This window comes from Nomascus leucogenys, chromosome 12 (assembly GCF_006542625.1).
Source record: "Nomascus leucogenys isolate Asia chromosome 12, Asia_NLE_v1, whole genome shotgun sequence".
In the NCBI taxonomy this organism is placed as follows: Eukaryota; Metazoa; Chordata; class Mammalia; order Primates; family Hylobatidae; genus Nomascus; species Nomascus leucogenys.
The window spans coordinates 82,203,756-82,222,760 of record NC_044392.1 but is presented as its reverse complement, the minus strand read 5'-3'; positions in this window follow the sequence as shown (position 1 = coordinate 82,222,760).

The window sequence follows — 19,005 nt, the reverse complement described above, 5'->3', positions numbered from 1 at the left end:
TGGTCTCAGCAACTCAGGAGGCTGAGGTGAGAGGATCACTTGAGCCTGGGAGGTTGAGCTGTGATCATGCCACTGCACTCTAATCTGGGCACCAGAGTGAGACCATGTCTCAAAAAAAAAAAAAGTCAGTTTCCTCAAAATGTGCATGTATGTGTGTGTGTGTGTGTGTGTGTGTGTGTGTGTGTGAGATTAGTTCCAATTAGAATCCCAACAATGTTTTTAATAGAATTTTATGAAGATCCCTGAAAAGAATAAATGACTGAAAATACTAAGAAAATTATAAAAAAAGAACAGTAAAGGGGACTTGTCTTACCAGAACATATTATAAAGTCAAACGGAAATAGAGAAATAGATCAGTAAAATAAAATACAAAATCCACAATCAATAGAAGTATTTATGAAAAGTTACCACGATGCATGTGAAAGTCTAATTTGGTAGGAAAGAAAGTTTACTTTTTTTATGGTGTACAATGTGATCTTTTGATATCTGTATACATTGTGAGATGGCAAAATCAAGCTAATTAACATACCCATTACTTCACATACTTAACATTTGTTTTTGTAATAAGAATATTAAAATATACACTCTTAGTAATTTTCAAGAATACAGGCCATGGCTGGGTGCAGTGGCTCACACCTGTAATCCCAGCACTTTGGGAGGCTGAGTCAGGAGGATTGCTTGAGTCAAGGAGTAAGAGACCAGCCTGGGCAACTCAGCAAGACCACGTCTCCAGTTAAAATTTAAATTTAAAAAAGATGCTATGGCTGGGTGCGGTGGCTCACGCCTGTAATCCCAGCACTTTGGGAGGCTGAGGCGGGTGGATCACCTGAGGTCAGGAGTTCAAGATCAGCCTGACCAATATGGTGAAACTCTGTCTCTACTAAAAATACAAAAATTAGCTGGGCATGGTGGCAGGCATCTGTAGTCCCAGCTACTCCGGAGGCTGAGACAGGAGAATTGCTTGAACCTGGGAGGCAGAGGTTGCAGTGAGCTGAGATTGTGCCATTGCACTCCAGCCTGGGTGACAAAGCAAGACTCCATTTCAAAAAAATAAATAAATAAATAAATAAATAAGACACTTATCATTCAGAAAATAAGGAAAAAAAAGAATATAGGCCAGGCTTAGTGGCTTATGCCTGTAATCCCAATACTTTGAGAAGCCGAGGTGAGAGGGTCACTTAAGCCCAAGAGTTTGAGACCAGCCTAGGCAATATAGTGAGACTTTGTCTCTACTAAAAATGAAAAGAAATAGCCAGGCGTGGTGGCACATACCTGTGGTCCTAGCTACTCGGGAGGCTGAGGTGGGAAGATCATTTGAGCCCAAGAGGTCAAGGCTGCAGTGAGCTGTGTTCATGTCACTGCACTCCAGCCTGGGTGCCACAGCGAGACCCTGTCTTCAAAAAAAATACTAAAAGAATACAATACATTCTTGGAAGGCTGAGTCAGGAGGATCACTTGAACCCAGAAGTTTTAAGACTGCAGTGAGCAATCATATCATGCCACTGCACTCTAGCCCAAGCAACTAAGCAAGACCCCATTTCAAAAAAAAAAAAAAAGATAAGTGTGATCCAACGAGTATATTAGCATGACCCCAAAACCGTGTGTGTGTGTGTGTTTGTGTGTGTGTTAGGGCTTGAAGAAGTCTTCCATGAATAAGTAGCACCCTTCTTCCTTGCCCAAGGGTCTGAAAAAGTTGAGAGTAAACAATCAATAAATACAGGGCCAAAATATCCTTTTTTTCTTTTTCTTTTCTTTTTCTTTTTTTTTTTGAGACGGGGTCTCACTATGTTGCCCAGGCTGGTCTCAAACATCTGAGCTCAAGTGACCCTTCCAGCTTGGCCCCCCAAAGTGATGGAATTATAGGTGTGAGCCACCATGCCCGGCCATTTTTTTTTTTTTTTTTTTTGAGACAGATTTTTGCTTTGCCACCCAGGCTGCAGTGTTGTGATCACGGCTCACTGCATCCTCAAGCCCCCACAGGCTCAAGTGATCCTCAGCCTCAGCCTGCCAAGTAGCTGGGACTATGGGTACGTGCCACCATGCCTGGCTAATTAAAAAAAAATTTTTTTTGTAGAGATGGTTGTCTCACTTTGTTGCCCAGGGTATTCTCAAACTCATGGGCTCAGTGATCCTCCCATCTTGGCCTCCTAAAGTGCTGGGATTACAGGTATAAGCCATTGCACCTGGCCCAAAATATCCTATTTTTAATGATGCGGCTGATTCCCCTACCATCAGACTGTCACTCCTTAAGCCCCTCCTCTGTTAAATTCTGGATTGCCCATAGCCAGTCCAAATACCTATATCCTATCTCAGTCAGTCTCATAGAAAAGAAGATGACTCTTTCGGTAACTAACTCTCAAAATCTGTAGTTTTTCCTCATTTCAGTAGTTGTGAGTATACCTCTGTCCCTGAACTGATCACAGTGACAGGCAGAATGGGATATGTTGATTGGCTTAAACAATCAGACCCCTGCCTGGAGCTTGGGGAGGAGAGTCAGTCGTACCAATGAGGGCGTAGAGTGAATTTCCCAAATGGGAATCCAAGAACTGCCTGCAAGAGAAGAAGGGAAATAAGTCCGGGCCAGGTGGCTCATGCCTGTAAATCCCAGCACTTTGGGAGGCCGAGGCGGGCAGATTGCCTGAGGTCAGCAGTTCGAGACCAGCCTGGCCAACATGGTGAAACCCTGTCTCTACTAAAAATACAAGTTAGCTGGGCACAGGGGCAGTCGCCTGTAATCTCAGCTACTCGGGACGCTGAGGCAGAAGAATCGCTTGAACCCGGGAGGCAGAGGTTGCGGTGAGCCGAGATCACACCATTGCACTCCAGCCTGGGTGAAAAGAGCGAAACTCCATCTCAAAAAAAAAAAAAAAAAAAAAAAGAGAGAGAGAGAGAGATAGAAGAAGGGAAATAGAAGTAGGGAGCTAACTAGCAAATGCCCCCTACACACGGGTGTGAAGTACCCAGAACTGGACAGCCAGGTCACAGCCAAGCTGAGACCTGAAAGTGAGAAAGGAGTTAACAGGAAAAGAGGGATAGAAGACATTCTGGGCAGAGGGAACAAAGGTACAAAGCTTGGAGGTAAGAGATAATATAATGCATGCAAGAACTGCTAGGATTTCAGTATGCCTAGTGCACAGAGTGATAAGAGATGACAAGAGAACATGCTGAATGGGTGAGCAGAGAGCAGACAAGGATTGTGAACTCTTTGGTGATGGGATGGAATTTATATCTCCTAGGCAGTTTAGCACAGGCTTCAGATAAACAGACGTGGGATTGAGTTCAAATCCCAACACTGTCCCTCAATGATTTTGGACAACCTCTCTGAGCTTCAGTTTTTTTAACGTCTAATTTTATAATCTATAAAATACAGCTATTAATAGCTCTTTTTCAGAGTTGTTGAAGGGTTATACAACAGGGTATATGTATGGTCTCTGACATATAGATAGTCTGGATAAAAAGTAACTGTTATTATTATCAGTGCTTCTCTCAGGCCTGGCATCCCTGCCCTCAAAAACCAAACAATACCTAAGTAATATCAGTAAACATCTGTGGACTGAAGGGCTGGCATCCCCTGTGAATCAGCCTTGCCCCTGTACATAGCTCCATATTCCAGCAACTCCTTAGCCCCTGACCCCAGTTCTGCAGTGTCCTCCTCAATTTCACGGTGCTCACAACTGCCAAGAAATACCCAAAGCACAGGTATCAATAGACTGGGACCCCAGGCTGTTGGGCCTGCAGAGATGACGGACTCTGCCCCATATGTGTACTCTGGCTGGCAGGTCCTAAAATGGCACAGCAACCAGGGCTCGGGAGGGACCAAGAGACCAAAGAGGACACAGCTGCCTGAGGAAGATTAGAGAAAGCTTGGCTGAGTGAGACATCCCAAAGGTGGTTTTTGTTGGCCTCCTCCAGAGCCTAGGAGACTAACTCTTACTGGTATATATTCTGGGATCTTAGCACCCCTTTCAGGGCATTTGGAAGTGAAAAGGATCACCATGTCTGAAGATCTGGATGTCAAATCTGTCACTATCTATCTCCCCAGAGGCTGAAGGCCTTCAGGTGTCTCTATTCAGAAGCTGCTGGACACAGACCTTTTTCAGGCATCCCTAAAGGGTCTAGGGAATTGGTAGGTGTTGACCACATTATACCTGCCTGATCATCAGTGTGCACAGTGCATAAAAACTTGTACATGGAGGCCAGGTGCGGTGGCTCACACCTGTAATCCCAGCACTTTGGGAGGCCAAGCAGGGCGGACCACTTGAGGTCAGGAGTTCAAGACCAGCCTGGCCCACATGGTGAAACCTCATCTCTACTAAAAATGCAAAAATTAGCTGGGTTAGTGTGGTGGCGCATACCTGTAATCTCAGCTACTCGGGAGGCTGAGGCAGGAGAATCACTTGAATCCGGGAGCTGGAGGTTGCAGTGAGCCAAGATCGCACCACCACTACAGCCTGGGCAACAGAGACTGTGTCTCAAAAAAAAAAAAAAAAAGAACTTGTACTTGGAACTCTCACAGAAATAGGCTTGAACCTCAGCTCTGCTATTCCATATTTGACTTTGGGCAAGGTACTTTACATCCTCGTCTTCAATTTTCTCATCTGCAAACTGGGGATGGCAATGCTGAGAATCAAATAAGAAAACATATGCATAGTGCAGCCAAAAGTGGTGGCTCATGCCTATAATCCTAGCACTTTGGGAGGCCGAAGCAGGTGGATCACTTGAGGTCAGGAGTTCAAGACCAGCCTGGCCAACATGGTGAAACCCCGTCTCTACTAAAAATACAAAAATTAGCCAGGCATGGTGGCATGTGTCTGTAATCCCAATTACTTGGGAGGCTGAGGCAGAAGAATAACTTGAACCCAGGAAGCGGAGGTTTCAGTGTGCTGAGATCACGGGCCACTGCACTCCAGCCCGCGCAACAGAGCAAGATTCCATCTTAAAAAGAAAATATATATATGTGTGTGTGTGTGTGTGTGTGTGTGTATACACACACATATATGTGCAAAGTGCTAAATATGAACATCCTTCATAAATATTAGTTCCTTTCCTTCCTTTGTTGCTATCAGGCTTTTTTCCTTACTCTTGGGTTCTTTCTCCTATTCTTTGGCACCCATCCATCCTGTCTCCTATTCTTGCTGTGTACTGACTGTCAGGAAGCTTCATAGTGCTGTCCTCTTGGATTAACTTCCTCCCAACCCAAGGCACTTGTACTTCAGAAGACTTGAAAGTAAAAAGAGCCATAATCATTCAGTCATGCAAATTGAGCACTCTATGCTAGGTCTTACGCTAAGCGAAGGAAATACCAAGGAGAATAAGGCAGTCTGTTCCTCATGAAGCTCCACCCCAGTGAGAGACACCAGCACAAAAGAGCTCATAATAACACTGTGTAAGAATGCAGTGACTTTGGCAAAGAAGGACCTACCTGTTGGGTGTGGGAGCCTCTAGGAGGAAGCAACACACAAGGTGAGTCTTAAAGGATGAGCAGATACTGGCTAGAGGAGGGAAGGTGAGGGGAAGCATGAGCAAAACCAAGGAGGAGACCTAGAGCCTGGCATGTGCAAAGAAACATGGGCAGTTCTGCATTGCTGGAAAATAAAGCGGCACATAGCCTACAGTAGATGGCCAATTAATATTTGTTTGGGTAAGCACAGAAAGAGACTGATGGACAATACATCAAACTGTTCAATACAATGAAGTTAAGAACAGGAGGCAAGGGGATCCTTCAGTTTTCACATTATACACTACCATGTTGTTTGAAATTGTTACAAGCATGTATCAATTTTATAATTTAAAAATACACTTTTGGCCTGGTGCGGTGGCTTACACCTGTAATCCCAGCACTTTGGGAGGCTGAGGCAGGTGGATTACCTGAGGTCAGGAGTTCAAGACCAGCCTGGCCAACATGGTGAAAACCCGTCTCTACTTAAAATACAAAAGATAGCCAGGTGTGGTGACAGGCACCTGTAATCCCAGCTTCTCGGAAGGCTGAGGCAGGAGAATTGCTTGAACCCAGGAGGCAGAGGTTGCAGTGAGCTGAGATCGCATGATTGCACTCCAGCCTGGGTGACAGAGTGAGACTCTACCTCAAAAAAAAAAAAAAAAAAACACTTTTTTGAAAATAATAAAAAGTTAATTTTGGCTGCAATGTGTAGAACAAGTTGGAGTTGGGCTAAGTCTGAAGCAGGGCGACCCAGTTATAAGGCTACGGCAGATGATGAAGGAGTCTTCTTTTTTTTTTTTTTGTATTTTTAGTAGAGATGGGGTTTCACCATGTTGGCCAGGCTGGTCTCAAACTCCTGACCTCGTGTTCCACCCTCCTCAGTCTCCCAAAGTGCTGTGATTACAGGCGTGAGCCACCGCACCCGGCTGATGAAGGAGTCTTAAACCAGAGAAGTAGCTATGGGGGTCAGGAGAAGGAAAAGTCAAGAGCTTCAAGATTGTACAGCTGTGTGTGTGGTGGTACCTTTACCGAGACAGAGACCATGAGGGAAAACAGGTCTGGGTTAGGAGGGGAGGAGAGATAGAGACAATGAGAGTAGTTTTGTCCATGTAGGAGCTGTGGTGCTCATGGGATACCCAGCTGGTAACTTGACTATATGAGTCTGACGTTTAAAAAGAGACAAGAAGTGCTGGGCACGGTGGCTCATTCCTATAATCCCAGCACTTTGGGAGGCCAAGGTGGGCAGATCACAAGGTCAGGAGATGGAGACCATCCTGGCTAACATGGTGAAACCCCGTCTCTACTAAAAATACAAAATTAGCTGGGCATGGTGGCGCATGCCTGTAATCCCAGCTACTCGGAAGGCTGATACAGGATGTCGCTCGAACCCAGGAGATGGAGGTTGCGGTGAGCCAAGATCGTGCCATTGCACTCCAGCCTGGGTGACAGAGCAAGCCTCCGTCTCAAAAAAAAAAAAAAACAATAGCTGGGCGTGGTGGCACATGCCCATAGTCCCAGCTACTAAGGAGGTTGAGGCGGGAGAATCGCTTGAACCAGGGAAGCCGAGGTTGCAGTGCCACTGCACTCCAGCCTGGGCGACAGAGCCAGACTGTCTCAAAAAAAAAAAAGAGAGACAAGAAGAAAATGTAAATTTGAGACATACCAGCATGTAAATCATTAAAACCAAGAGGACAGATGATACTGCACAGGAAAAATATGGCAAAGAAGAAAAAGAGAGGGTCTGGGATGGACACCAGCCTTTAAAATCAGGCAGAAGAGGCCAGGCGCGGTGGTTCATGCCTGTAATCCCAGCACTTTGGGAGGCCGAGGCGAGTGGATCACCTGAGGTCAGGAGTTCTGGACCAGCCTGACCAACATGGTGAAACCCGTCTCTACTAAAAATACAAAAATTAGCTGGGCGTGGTGTGTAGTCCCAGCTACTTGGGCAGCTGAGGCAGGAGAATTGCTTGAACCCAGGAGGCGGAGGTTGCAGTGAGCCAAGATCACACCATTGCACTCCAGCCTGGGCGACAGAGTGAGACTCTGTCTCAAAAAAAAAAAAAAAAAAAAAAAGAAAAGAAAAATCAGGCAGAAGAAGAATCCATGGTGATAGAGGAAGAACAGCCAGAGGAGCAGGAAGAAAACCAAGAGGTTATGCTTCCTTGGAGGAAAAATGGTTTGGAAGAGAGAATAGCTACCAGTGTCAAACACTTCTAAGAAGTCAAGGAAGATGAGGTCTCAAAGTGACCTTGACATGTCCATCAGGACCTCTGGGTTTCCTGGGAGTGTCACTCCGAATAATCCTAGGTAGGAAGGGCAGACACTGGAGCTTCCATCCTGCTAATGACTGTATGTGTGAGCTGACTTTTGCCTTTTCCTTTCTTAACCCAATACTGCAGGACCCAAACCTTATCACTACACTTAGTCTGGCCTTGTACATTCTGAGTTCTAGAAAGTCTCAAATGGAAAGGGCTGCGAACCACCCTTGGGCATCCTGAAAAAGGCGCCAATCCTGGCACATCCCTAACTTTCTTTTTGACCCTGAGTAAGCCATAGTTCCTCTGTTGGCCTCAGTTTTCCCATTAGTAACTAAGAGGGTCAGAGGGAATCATCTTTAAGGGCCCCCTCCCAATCCTCATATTCCATGATCCAATAAACCCCACGAAGAGACAGCCTAGCTTTTTCTGAGCAGGGAGCATTTTAAGATCTGGCTTTGGCCGGGTGCAGTGGCTTACTCCTATAATCCCAGCACTTTGGGAGTCTGAGGCCAGCAGATCACGAAGTCAGATGGACACCATCCTGGCCAACATGATGAAACTCCATCTCTACTAAAATACAAAAAGTTAGCCAGGCGTGGTAGTGCACACCTGTAGTCCCAGCTACTCAGGAGGCTGAGGCAGGGGAATCATTTGAACCCAGGAGGCAGAGATTGCAAGTGAGCCAAGATCGTGCCACTGTACTCCAGCCTGGCGACAGAGTGAGACTCCGTCTCAAAAAAAAAAAAAAAGATCTGGTTTCCTGGCTGGATGCCATGGCTGACGCCTATAATCCCAACACTTCAGGAGGCTGGGGCAGGATTGCTTGAGCCCAGTAGTTCAAGATCAGCCTGGACAACATAGTGAGACCCTGTCTCCACAAAATTAAAATCAAAAAATTAGCTGTGCATGGTGGCACATGTTTGTAGTCCCAGCTACTCGGGAGACTGAAGCAGGAGAATTGCTTGAGCCCAGGAGATTGAGGCTGCAGTGAGACATGATGACCCCACTGTACTCACGCCCGGGTGACACAGTGAGAAGCTGCCTCAAAAAAATAAATTAAAATTAAATTAAATTTTTAAAATCTGGCTATCTGATGTAAAAGCTTGCTCAGAGATTCAGAGATCACAGGCTGTGGTTTCCTTTTTTTTTTTTTTTTAAGATGGAGTTTTGCTCTTGTTGCCCAGGCTGGAGTGCAATAGTGCAATCTTGGCTCACTGCAACCTCTGCCTCCCGGGTTCAAGCAATTCTCCTGCCTCAGCCTCCTGAGTAGCTGGGATTACAGGCATGTGCCACCACACCTGGCTAATTTTGTATTTTTAGTAGAGACAGGGTTTCTCCATGTTGGTCAAGCTGGTCTCGAACTCCTGACCTCAGGCGATCTGCCTGCCTCAAGCCTCCCAAAGTGCTGGGATTACAGGTGTGAGCCACCGTGCCCAGCCAAAAGCACATCGCTTCTAATTGCTGCCACAGAACAGAAAGGAAGCTTTTCTCTCCAAAAAATGTTTATTCTCCAGTTGCCTAAGGAGGAACAGAGCAGGTCAAAATGGAACAGGTCAAAACTCCCATGCTAATCAGTAGGGGATTTCACCTATGAATGGGCACTAATGGGCACTGCACTCCAGCCTGGGCAACACAGCAAGAACCTGTTTAGAAACATATTTTTTTTCATTAAAAAAATATTTAGTATGTTTTCTTCTCACTTGCTGTAATTGGAGGAACCTATTCTTGGAGGTAGGATGAGGTCAGTCCCATCCAAACCTATGTCTCAACGGAAGACAGTGGACAGGTCCCCAGAGGAAGACCAGGATATAATTTGACCAAAGGGTGGAAGATGTTTACTACAGGTCTCTATTAGACACCAAGCACCATGCTACATTCTGGAGACATAATGTTCAAAGACACAATTCCTGCCTTCCAGGAGTTCACAGGAGAACAGTGATGAGGCAACAGTTATAATACAGCGCAAGGAGAAAAGCATGAACCTGAGAACACACAGGAGCTTCTCCTGCTCAGCCACTCCAATGGGGTGAAGGGTCATAAAAGAGTGAAAGTGGGGGGTTGTCATGGAACTTCCCAAAAGAGGTAAATCTTTTAAACTTTTTTTTACATTATTTTTTACACACAGCCTCCCATAGGAGAAGGGAGTGAAATCTTGAAGGATAAGTAAAGCTTTATCAAGTGTAGACGGACGAAGGGATTTCTAAGCACAGAGCACATCAGCAAAAGCATAAAAATCTCAAGAAAATGGGAGCAGCTGAGAATGACTGGACCATAAAGTACATGCAAGAGCCAAGGAGAAGAGGAAGCAGTCAGGAGAGAGTGGTGACACACGAGGCTGGAGAGGTGGGCAGACCCCAAAATCAGGCCGTGCTGACATTTATGCCAAGATTTAAGTGGCATTGACATAAACTCGACAGTTGAAGATCTGGGTAGGGTAAAGCATAAGGAAAAGGTCAGGCAAAAAAACAAGGAACAAGAAAAAAGCCTGAAAAGGTGTTACCATAGAGGTGGAAGGACCAAGTAAAACAGAAGGAAAAACATTTAAAAGGGAAAGATAGGAAGTGGCAGTTGCTGCAAAGAGATTAGGGAGGCTAATTCCGGAGAAGACTTGTGATTAGTAATTAATATTGACCTTGAACTCTGACAGAACGATTTCAGTGATAGTGAAAGGGTTACGTTTGCTTGGAATTTAGTGAATGGGATTTAAAGTTGAAGGGATGACAGTAGGCTACTCTTTCAAAATATTTATGTTTTGCAAAAGCTATGTATCCAAATACTTAAAATATGCACTCAGTAATTCCCCTTCAGAAATTTATATTAAAGAAATAATCAGAAATATGTGCAAAGATGTATCACAAAGGTTGTACTGTTTCTAATTATAGCAAATAATTGAGAATAACCTTGTGGTTATGGTTTAAAATGGCTAAATAAATAATACATCCATATAATGAAAAGTTTAACGCCATGATTAAAAAATAACGTGGTAGAATACTTACTGGTACAGTAAAAGTGTCACATTACAAAATATAACATCCAGAATGCTCTCAATGTTGAAATAAATGAATATTATATATGCATAGAAACAAGATTTGAAAGATATAAACCAGAATGTGAACCTCAGTAGTTACCTCCAGAAGTGTGATTACAAGTGTTTGAAACATGTTTATTTGTACTTTCCATTTTTCTACTATAAATATATATTACTTTTGTAATGAAAAATACTAAGAGCTTGACAATAGAGAAAGGAGGAAGGGATTAGCTTTGAGGGAAACATGGTAGAGGCTTCTATAGTTCGAGGAAGATTTGAGCTTGTTTATGGGTCAAGGGAAAAGAGGGGAGAAATTGAAGCTATATGAGAGGAAATAATGGGAGAAGCCTGCCCTGGGCAGAGAAGAGGGGACCTGGGGATGAGGGCCCTAGGGAGATGAGGTGAGGATGGCAAAGAACCCAAAGGTGGCAGAAAAGAGAACTCTTCACGGATGCATGATCACCTGCCACTGTGTTGAGAGCGGGGTGGGGGGGGCGGGGGATTAAAGAGATGGAGGAGAGTGGAAAAGGTTTATAACAGCTGCTGTGAGGAATTAGGAAGTCAATGAGCAATAAAAAAGGGGGTTGTAGAAAGGCTCCAAGGGAGGGCCCAGCTGCCACTGAGGAGCAGGACTTGATTCCATTGCCAGTTAATTTACTAACTGCAGCTAAAGAGGAGCTATGTGGCCTGGATCCATCCAATGAATGTCCAAAAAATATCCAGAAAATGTGACCCAGAATAACTACAATCACTAAGGACTATACTAACATATTAACTAATTTAAATGCTGCTTCCTTCTTCTGGTTTGATCCTAGGCAGTTGTACATCTTCACTATAATTATTATTTTTAAAAATAAATAAGAGAGGTGAGCAAAGTTAGTAAAATGAGAAAGAATTTAAGAAAATGACATTTTATCAGCCAAAATGAAGAAGTGTCAAAACACCACTAACACCTTCGACCAAAAGACAAAGCTGTTTTCAGGGCTGCTGGTGCTTGTTCGCATCTAGATGAATGTTTGTAGAAGCCTTCCTAGTGTCTGATAGTAAACAATTTGCTTTGCTTTGGCCTTACAAGTAGGTGATTACAAGGGATTCTAGTCACATAAATAAATGATACCCAGATTTTTCCAATATGGCCGGTATAATCATTGTAATTCACCTGGAAGGAAGAGTATGAAGAAATTCAGGATTGCTAGCAACCAAGCAGAATTCTCTTATAATGTAGTTTGTGCTTAAAGAAATTATTTCCTGGACTGAAGGAAAAGAGCTACCATCTGTTAAGCACCTAGTATGTGCATGTTCTTTGTTCACCCCTTTATGTTCATTATTTGTATGTAATCCTCACAACAGTTCTGGAAGGTAGATATAATTTTCCTCATTTTACAGATGACAGAAGAAGCTCAGAGGTGGTAAATGGTAAAAATGATGGTACTTGCCTCATAAAACTGTGTGTGTATTAAATGAGGTAACATCTGTAAAGCATTTAACACACAGCACTTAGCACATAGTATACTTAGCATAAGCATTAGCTGCAATAATGATTTAGCCATAATAATATACTAGCATTTATGATATTGTTTGACAAAATAAGGTGGATCTTCTTATCATCATCCTTACTTCACAACAAATGAAACTGGTTTACCCAAGGTTCCAGTAAGCTCTCTATAGTCAATATTTCAGTAATCACTTTCACTAGGATCTACTGGGCTTTCATGCTTCCCCCCTTGATTTGAATTTATGTTTTCTCTGTGTTCCCAATCAAATAATTTTGCAATCCCTCGAGTACACATCACTGGGGAGGAGGACAGCCCAGAGAAGCAGCTTAGTTAGGCTCCAGCCAGAATAAATTTGGCATCAAGAAAGTGCTGCATATAGGGAAAGGAAAACCTTTTCAGCAAATGGTGTCAGGGAAACTAGATGTCCCCAACCACAAGAATGAAGTTGGACTCTTACATTATATCATATACAAAAGTTAAATCAACATGGATCAAAGACCTAAATATGAGACTGAAAACCATAAAACTCTTAGAAGAACATGGAGGGAAAAAGTTTCATGACATTGGATTTGGCAGAGTATACTTAGATACCAAAAGCACAGACAATGAAAGAAAAAATGGACTGCATCAAAATTAAACATTTTTGTGCATCGAAGGGCATTATCAACAGAGAAAAGGCAACCCATACAATGGGGAAAAATATTTGCAAATCATTTATCTGATAAGGGATTAATATCTGGAATATATAAATAACTCCTGTAACTCAAGAACATAAAAACCAAATAGCCCAACTAAAAAATGAGCCAAAGACTTGAATAGATATTTCTCCAAAGAAGACATACAAAGAGTTAATATGCACATGAAAAAATGCTCATCATCACTAATCACTAGAGAAATGCAAATCAAAACCACCAGGAGGGCCGGGTGCGGTGGCTCACACCTGTAATCCCAGCACTTTGGGAGACCAAGGCGGGTGGATCATGAGGTCAGGAGTTCAAGACCAGCCTGGCCAACAGAGTGAAACCACGTCTCTACTAAAAATACAAAAATTAGCTGAGCATTGTGGCATGTACCTGTAGTCCCAGCTACTCAGGAGGCTGAGGCGCCTGAACCCAGGAGGCAGAGGTTGCAGTGAGCCAAGACTGTGCCATTGCACTCCAGCCTGGGTGACAGAGTGAGACTCTGTCTCAAAAAAAAAAAAAAAAAAAAAAAAAACAACTCACAATGGGATACCACTTAACATCCATTAGGATAGCAATTATCAAAAATTGAAAATAGGTGGGGCACAATGACTCACGTCTATAATCACAGCACTTTGGGAAGCTGAGGTGGGAGGACTGCTTGAGTCCAGGAGTTTGAGACCAGCCAGGGCAACATAGCGAGACCCCTGTTTCAATTCTTTAAAAAAAAAAAAATGGAAATAACAAGTAGATCTGGAGAAATTGGAACCCTTGTGCACTGCTGACAAAAATGTAAAATGGTGCAGTTGCTATGGAAAACAGTATGATGGTTCTTCAAAATATTAACCATTGAATTAGCACATGATTCAGCTATTCCACTCTGGGTATTTTCAAAACAGAATTCAAATTAGGGACACAAACAGATATTTGTACACCAACGTGCACAGCAGCACTATTCACAACAGCCAAAAGGTAGAGATAACCCAAATGTCTACTGACAGAGGAATGAATAAACAAAATGTAGTATATACATATAATGGAATATTATTCAACCTTAAAAAGGAAGGAGACTCTGGTACATGTTACAACAGGGATGAACCTTAAAAACTTAATGCTAAGTAAAATACGCAAGAGATGGCCGGGCGTGGTGGCTCATACCTGTAATCCCAGCACTTTGGGAGGCCAAGGTAGGCAGACCACCTGAGGTCAGGGGTTCAAGACTAGCCTGGCCAACATGGTGAAACTCTGTATCTACTAAAAAATACAAAAAATTAGCTGGGTGTGGTGGCGGGTGCCTGTAATCACAGCTACTCGGTAGGCTGAGGCAGGAGAATCGCTTGAACCCAGGAGGCAGAGGTTGCAGTGAGCCGAGATCGTGCCATTGCACTCCAGCCTGGGCAACAAGAGCGAAACTCCATCTCAAAAAAGAAAAAAAGATAAAATAGGAAAGACACAAAAGGACAAATATTGTATGATTCCACTTATATGAGGTACTTAGAGACATAAGGTCAAATTCATAGAGATAGAAAGTAGAAGAGTGGTTTCCAGGGCTGGGGGAGGGAATAATGGGCAGTTATTGTTTATGGACATAGGGTTTCAGTTTGGGATGTTGAAAAGTTCTGGAGATGGATAGCCATGCTGGTTGCACCACAGTGTGAATGCACTTAATGCCACTGAATTGTACACTCAGAAATAATTAAAATGGCAGGGCGTGGTGGTCACACCTGTAATCCCAGAACTTCGGGAGGCCGAGGCGGCAGATCACCTGAGGTCAGGAGTTGGAGAAGAGCCTGACCAATATGGAGAAAAAAACCCGTCTCTACTAAAAATACAAAATTAGCCGGGCGTGGTGGCGCATGCCTGTAATCCCAGCTACTTGGGAGGCTGAGGCAGGAGAATTGCTTGAACCCAGGAGGCGGAGGTGGCAGTGAGCCGAGATCATGCCATTGCACTCCAGCCTGGGCAACAAGAGCGAAATTCTGTCTCAAAAAAAAAAAAGAAGAAATAATTAAAACGGTAAATTTTACATTGTATGTGTGTTTGTGTATATATGTATATGCGTATGTACATATAATTTTTTTGCGTGATTTTTCTGCCTCAGCCTCCCAAGTAACTGGGACTACAGGCACGTGCCACCACACCCAGCTAATTTTGGTACTAATACTTTTAGTAGAGACAAGGTTTTGCCATTTTGGCCAGGCGGGTCTCGAACTCCTGGCCTCAATGAGGTGTTGGGATTACAGGCATGAGCCACCGCACCCAGCTGGTGCACTGTGTATATTTTATCACAATTAAAAAATGTAGTAAAAAAAAGTGCTGCAGATAAAACAAAAAAGACAAGAAATGAGTTCATTTAAAGCTTCACAGCGATTATCTTTGGAGTGTGGATTACAGGCAACTTTGTTTTCTTCTTTATACTTTTTCTTATTTTCTACATTTTCTTCAATGAGCTTTTAAAATGAAGGGAAAAAAGTTTTGGGGTTTTTCTTCATATCAATTATATTTATTTGATTGTACAGCTTCTTCTTTCCTACCTCACCCCCCTTAAAAGTAGATTATGTATAACCTATTTTAAAAGTAGATATGTATAAGCTATTTTACACACACACACACACACAAACTTATTTTTAGAGCAGTTTTAGGATCACATCAAAATTGAGCAGAAAGTAGAGAGATTTCTTATATGTCCCCTGCCCCACATGTGCACAGCCCCCAAGTTTTGGGTTTTTTTAACTGCTGTCTCTCCACTGGGATGACAATGGAAATGATTCTTCAAGCACCAATTTTTAAAATGCCAATAATGATCTTCTCCAGAACAAATATGGAGTTTATCTTAATATTATGCATTAAAACAGTTAAAAGTATTCTGAAGAGCAGACAAGCAATTTTGATACTTTGGGGAAGATTGATTTGGAATTTGATTTTTAAGATGATTGTTCACTGTCCCAGCAATAAACTTTAAATTACATAATACATACTGAAGACATGATCCAGTCTCTCTTAATCAATTTAACAGATATTAGTTGAGCACCCAGGATGTGTCAGACCTGAGCCTTGGTGCACAGAAAACCCTTATCCTTTGAGCCTAAAATGTAAGGGGGTGGATCTTGACTGCTGAGAGTTCTCTCACTCTTCTATCACCACTTCCACCCCAGGGATAACCATTGTTAATAAACTGAAGTATATGCTTCCAACTCATTTGGCAATGCATACCATATAAAAATACTTTTTTTACAAATATAGTTACAAAAATTATATTTTATGTTTTTAAATTTTTATTTTTTAATTTTTATTATTTATTATGTTTTTTTTTTATTATACTTTAAGTTCTAGGGTACATGTGCACAATGTGCAGGTTTGTTACATATGTATACATGTGCCATGTTGGTGTGCTGCACCCATTAAGTCGTCATTTACATTAGGTGTATCTCCTAATGCTAACCCTCTCCACTCCCCTGATCCCACAACAGGCCGTGGTGTGTGATGTTCCCCACCCTGTGTCCAAGTGTTCTCATTGTTCAATTCCCACCTATGAGTGAGAATATGTGGTGTTTGGTTTTCTGTCCTTGCAATAGTTTGCTCAGAATGATGGTTTCCAGCTTCATTCACGTCCCTATAAAGGACATGAACTCATCATTTTTTACAGCTGCATAGTATTCCATGGTATATATGTGCCACATTTTCTTAATCCAGTCTATCATTGTTGGACATTTGGGTTGGTTCCAAGTCTTTGCGATTGTGAATAGTGCCACAATAAACATACCTGTGCATGTGTCTTTATGGTAGCATGATTTATAATCCTTTGGGTATATACCCAGTAATGGGATGGCTGGGTCAAATGGTATTTCTAGTTCTAGATCCTTGAGGAATTGCCACACTGTCTTCCACAATGGTTGAACTAGTTTACAGTCCCATCAACAGTGTAAAAGCGTTCCTATTTCTCCACATCCTCTCCAGCACCTGTTGTTTCCTGACTTTTTAATGATCACTATTCTAATTGGTGTGAGATGGTGTCTCATTGTGGTTTCGATTTGCATTTCTCTGATGGCCAGTGATGATAAGCATTTTTTCATGTGTCTGTTGGCTGCATAAATGTCTTCTTTTGAGAAGTGTCTGTTCACATACTTTGCCCACTTTTTGATGGGGTTGTTTGTTTTTTTCTTGTAAATTTGTTTAAGTTCTTTATAGATTCTGGATATTAGTTCTTTGTCAGATGGGTAGATTGTAAAAATTTTTCTCCCATTCTGTAGGTTGCCTGTACACTCTGATGGTAGTTTCTATTGCTGTGCAGAAGCTCTTTAGTTTAATTAGATCCCATTTGTCTATTTTGGCTTTTGTTGCCATTGCTTTTGGTGTTTTAGACATGAAGTCTTTGCCCGTGCCTATGTCCTGAATGGTATTGCCTAGGTTTTCTTCTAGGGTTTTTATGGTTTTAGGTCTAACATTTAAGTCTTTAATATATCTTGAATTAATTTTTGTATAAGGTGAAAGGAAAGGATCCAGTTTCAGCTTTCTACATATGGCTAGCCAGTTTTCCCAGCACCATTTATTAAATAGGGAATCCTTCCCCATTTCTTCTTTTTGTCAAGTTTGTCAAAGATCAGATGGTTGTAGATGTGTGGTATTATTTCTGAGGGCTCTGTTCTGTTCCCTTGGTCTATATCGCTGTTTTGGTAACAGTACCATGCTGTTTTGGATACTGTAGCCTTGCAGTATAGTTTGAAGTCAGGTGGTGTGATGCCTCCAGCTTTGTTCTTTTGGCTTAGGATTGTCTTGGCTATACAGGCTTTTTTTTGGTTCCATATGAACTTTAAAGTAGTTTTTTCCAATTCTGTGAAGAAAGTCAGTGGTAGCTTGATGGGGATGGCATTGAATCTATAAATTACCTTGGGCAGTATGGCCATTTTCACGATATTGATTTTTCCTATCCATGAGCATGGAATGTTTTTCCATTTGTTTGTGTCCTCTGTTATTTCGTTGAGCAGTGGTTTGTAGTTCTCCTTGAAGAGGTCCTTCACATCCCTTGTAAGTTGGATTCCTAGGTGTTTTATTCTCTTTGTAGCAATTGTGAATGGGAGTTCACTCATGATTTGGCTCTCTGTCTGTTACTGGTGTATAGGAATGCTTGTGATTTTTGCACATTGATTTTGTATCCTGAGACTTTGCTGAAGTTGCTTATCAGCTTAAGGAGATTTGGGGCTGAGACGATGGGGTTTTCTAAATATACAATCATGTCATCTGCATATAGGGACAATTTGACTTCCTCTTTTCCTAATTGAATACCCTTTATTTCTTTCTCCTGCCTGATTGCCCTGGCCAGAACTTCCAACACTATGTTGAATAGGAGTGATGACAGAGGGCATCCCTGTCTTGTGCCAGTTTTCAAAGGGAATGCTTCCAGCTTTTGCCTATTCAGTATGCTATTGGCTGTGGGTTTGTCATAAATAGCTCTTATTATTTTGAGCTATGTCCCATCAATACCTACTTTATTGAGAGTTGTTAGCATGAAGGGCTGTTGAATTTTGTTGAAGGCCTTTTCTGCATCTATTGAGATAATTATGTGGTTTTTGTCTTTGGTTCTGTTTATAAGATGGATTACATTTATTGATTTGTGTATATTGAACCAGCCTTGCATCCCAGGGATGAAGCCAACTTGATTGTGGTGGATAAGCTTTTTGACGTGCTGCTGGATTCAGTTCACCAAGTATTTTATTGAGGATTTTTGCATCGATGTTCATCAGGGATATTGGTCTAAAATTATCTTTTTCTGTTGTGTCTCTGACAGACTTTGGTATCAGGATGATGCTGGCCTCATAAAATGAGTTAGGAAGGATTCCCTCTTTTTCTATTGATTGAAATAGTTTCAGAAGGAACGGTATCAGCTCCTCTTTGTACCTCTGGTACAATTCAGCTGTGAATCCGTCTGGTCCTGGACTTTTTTTTGGTTGGTAGGCTATTAATTATTGCCTCAATTTCAGAGCCTGTTATTGGTCTATTCAGGGATTCAACTTCTTCCTGGTTTAGTCTTGGGAGGGTGTGTCGAGGAATTTATCCATTTCTTCTAGATTTTCTAGTTTATTTGTGTAGAGGTGTTTATAGTATT